The following is a 4,386-nucleotide window of genomic DNA, read 5'->3' as shown; positions in this document are numbered from 1 at the left end:
GCCTATCCTAGACAAAGTCACTACGTCATAACTATGAAAATGTAGACTTGAATAAGGAACCTAAGTAATGTTACCAGGTGTGTGAAGTAGTCTTGTAGTGAGTATACTGGCTACTGCACCATGACCTTTCTTAACTGGGCCTGGTCACAGACCGGCCAGTGGGGGCGTTGACCCCTGTGACCAGGTATTCTCCAGGTAACTTACTAAAGTTACCTGGAGGATACCTGGTCACAGACCAGGATCATGATCAGGTCAGTTGTATGGTATTTACCCCTTACAAATATCATTGTAGTCCTTAATATCAGAAATGGTTACAATCATAAACAATTTTTTTAATGGGATGAAGTGGAAAGCCAGTGGAAGGCCTCGGTCAGATGACCAAAAGCTCCAGCTGTGGGTCATCACATGACTAAGACGCGCGTCCCGTGGCCTGGTTAACAACGCTCTCGCCTCACACACAGTGTCCGTGGTTCGATCCCCGGTAAGGGTGAAAACACTGGGCGTTTCCTTACACCTCTTGTCCCTATTCACCTAGAAAGCAATTAAGTACCCGTGTGTTAATCGACTGGTATGGGTGGCATCCTGGGGGACAAAACTGAAACACCACAATGGAAATAAGACAGAGAATCCCTCACTGACTTTCATGGTTTATTCCCACTCCATGATTTATATACACTGTGTGACCTTTGTGGGTTTAGCGCTTAGTTCTAATAATAATAATTATTTACATATAGCTGCCACCGTAATTCATTTGATTTATGCAGTTAATTATATTTTTAGTGGTTTATTTTGTTTTTTCGTTTTTAATACTAATAATCATGGCTGATATTTTTTTTTATCGTATCCAATATATGATAACTCCCCTCAAAGGTCACATCCTCAAAGGATGTGACCCACACCAGTCGACTAACACCCAGGATGTGACCCACACCAGTCGACTAACACCCAGGATGTGACCCACACCAGTCCACTAACACCCAGGATGTGACCCACACCGGTCCACTAACACCCAGGATGTGACCCACACCAGTCCACTAACACCCAGGATGTGACCCACACCAGTCGACTAACACCCAGGATGTGACCCACACCAGTCCACTAACACCCAGGATGTGACTCACACAAGTCCACTAACACCCAGGATGTGACCCACACAAGTCCACTAACACCCAGGATGTGACCCACACCAGTCGACTCGACTAACACCCAAGATGTGGCCCACACCAGTCCACTAACACCCAGGATGTGACCCACACCAGTCGACTAACACCCAAGATGTGGCCCACACCAGTCCACTAACACCCAGAATGTGACCCACACCAGTCTACTCTAAATATCCTTGGTTAGACCTCATTTAGATTATGCTTCACAGTTTTGGTCACAGTATTACAGAATGGATATAAATTCTCTGGAAAACATACAAAGGAGAATGACAAAGTTGATCCCATGTATCAGAAATCTTCCCTATGAGGATAGACTGAGGGACCTGAATCTGCACTCTCTAGAAAGGCGTAGAATTAAGGGGGATATGATTGAGGTGTATAAATGGAAGACAGGAATAAATAAAGGGGATGTTAATAACGTGCTGAAAATATCTAGCCTAGACAGGACTCGCAACAATGGTTTTAAGTTGGAAAAATTCAGATTCAGGAAGGATATAGGAAAGTACTGGTTTGGTAATAGAGTTGTGGATGAGTGGAACAAACTCCCGAGTACAGTTATAGAGGCTAAAACGTTGTGTAGTTTTAAAAATAGGTTAGATAAATACATGAGTGGGTGTGAGTGGATGTGAGTTGGACCTGACTGGCTTGTGCTACTAGGTCAGTTGCCGTGTTCCTTCCTTAAGTGAATGTAACCTGACCTGACTAGGTTGGGTGCATTGACTTAAGCCGATAGGAGACTTGGACCTGCCTCGCATGGGCCAGTAGGCCTGCTGCAGTGTTCCTGCATTCTAATGTTCTTAACACCCAGGGTGTGACCCACACCAGTCGACTAACACCCGGGATGCGACCCACACCAGTCGACTAACACCCGGGATGCGACCCACACCAGTCGAGTAACACCCAGGTACCTATTTTATTGATAGGTGAACATGGACAGCAGGTGTCTTAATGAAACACATACTAATGTTACCACCCATACCAGGGATCGAACCATGGATCACAGAGTGTGAGCTGAGTGTACACTAGCGATCGAGCTACGATAACATTTCTGGCCTTTCGGGCCTTATATCTTCTCTTGAAGCTGTGTATTGAGTTTTCCTATACAACTTCCTCGAGTCTCGCCTTTTCTGTGTATCTCTTAAGTCTCCCTGGTAAATGGGTGTGAGTTGAACCTGACTAGCATAGGCCAGTAGGCCTTCTGCAGTGCTCCTTCTTTCTTAAGTTCTTAAATATGTTTATTTAGTCACAGGTACACAAAAATATAATTATCAGGCTTCCCAGTGGATCAAGGCCTGATCAACCAGGCTGTTCCTGCTGGCCACATGCAATCCAGTGTATGAACCACAGCCCCGCTGATCAGGAACCGACTTTAAGAATCCATTATCCTCTTGCAAGTAACCATGGGACTATTGGTGTCCCTATAACAGGGTTGATAGCGCACTCAGCTCACATACTGAGGTCCGTGGTTCGATCCCCGGTACGGGTGGAAACATTAGTACGTGTTTCCTTAAGGTACCAACTGTACATGCTAACCAAGCTGTAAATAGGTACCTGGGTGTTAGCAGACTGGTGTGGGTAGCATCCTGGGACAAAATTAACCTAATTTTTTCCGAAATGCTCTGCATTTCTGAACTTCTCCAGGCCGAGGGACTGACAACCTCAAATTCTACTATCATGTGGGAGTTCGAACACGTGGATTGGGTAAAGTAATACTCACGTAGGCTGGTAGTACGTATAATTACAGATAATGTGGAGAGCGCCCTTACAGCCGTAACCTATCTGCTCAATCTCCTAACACTGACTGGCCTCCCACAGTACCCATATGTGAGGGGGTCTTTGAATAGTGCTAGGTCAGCACAATATGAGTTCAGACAGTGACTCAGGCAGAGACGGTTGGCAGTGAGTCAACCACCGGTACACTGGTTACTGGTAACTGGTTACTACTACTGAGACTACGACTACAAGGGTGATGGACTGATTACATCGTCTTCACATCTCTACTGTTCCTGCCTATTTTCTGTATTCGACTGAAGAAGCCTACTGTGTAGGCGAAACGTTTCGGAATAAAGTTGTCTAACTGTTGCATATGTGTCTTACCTAACAACCTGTCGGTATTGTATACCATTTTGATGTTCACATGTGCAACTCTTGGGTATCTTTATTGAGGAAACGTTTCGCCACACAGTGGCTTCATCAGTCCATACAAAGGAGAATCTTGAAGAACAGGAGGAGAATGAGGTAATCAGTCCCTCAACCTTGAGTCGATGTGGTCAGTCCAATCCATTCAAGATTGATGGACTGACCACATCGACTCAAGGTTGAGGGACTGATTACCTCATTCTCCTCCTGTTCTTCAAGTTTATCCTTTGTATGGACTGATGAAGCCACTGTGTGGCGAAACGTTTCCTCAATAAAGATACCCAAGAGTTGCACATGTGTCTAATTTAACAACGTGTCGGTTCTTTGAACCATTCATCTGCATGTCACTGGTGTGAGCTATGGTCTGTATAAGTTGCATCATGTGCTTGTGGAAATATAGATTATTATTATGGGGACTGTTGGCTAGTAAGGAACCCATAGCCTCAGAGAAGAGAATAAAAGTCTTATTCTCTTCTAGATGTGGAGGGGGAAAGGCTCTTGATCTAAGGAATAAGAGCTACTGTCAAATAGACCCCTGGCTGTCTTCAAGCAGGCACTGGACAAGCACCTAAAGTCGATACCTGACCAACCGGGCTGTGGTTCGTACGTTGGATTGTGTGCAGCCAGCAGTAACAGCCTGATTGATCAGGCCCTGAGCCACCATGAGGCCTGGTCACAGACCAGGCCAAGGGGGCGTTGACCCCCGGAACTCTCTCCAGGTCCCTCTCGCATCAAACCAATTTATTTACAATATTCCAGGCTATATTTAACCCCTATTCACTTTGATCTTAACCATAATAATAGTAATAATAATAATAATTATTATTATAAATTTATTTTCCAGTAAGATAAATTTGATAGGGATATATTAACATAATATAAATTTAACAGCACATAAGTAGGCATAATAAACACAATAATACTGATAATATATTTATTTTCCAATAAGATACATTTAACAGGGATATTTTTTTTTAACAAGTCGGCCGTCTCCCACCGAGGCAGGGTGACCCAAAATGAAAGAAAATCCCCAAAAAGAAAATCCTTTTTTTTTTTTTTAACAAGTTGGTCGTCTCCCACCGAG

The sequence above is a fragment of the Cherax quadricarinatus genome, chromosome 86 (assembly GCF_038502225.1).
Source record: "Cherax quadricarinatus isolate ZL_2023a chromosome 86, ASM3850222v1, whole genome shotgun sequence".
NCBI classification, from domain to species: Eukaryota; Metazoa; Arthropoda; class Malacostraca; order Decapoda; family Parastacidae; genus Cherax; species Cherax quadricarinatus.
The sequence above is the reverse complement of the archived record's forward strand: the minus strand, read 5'-3'. Positions refer to the sequence as shown.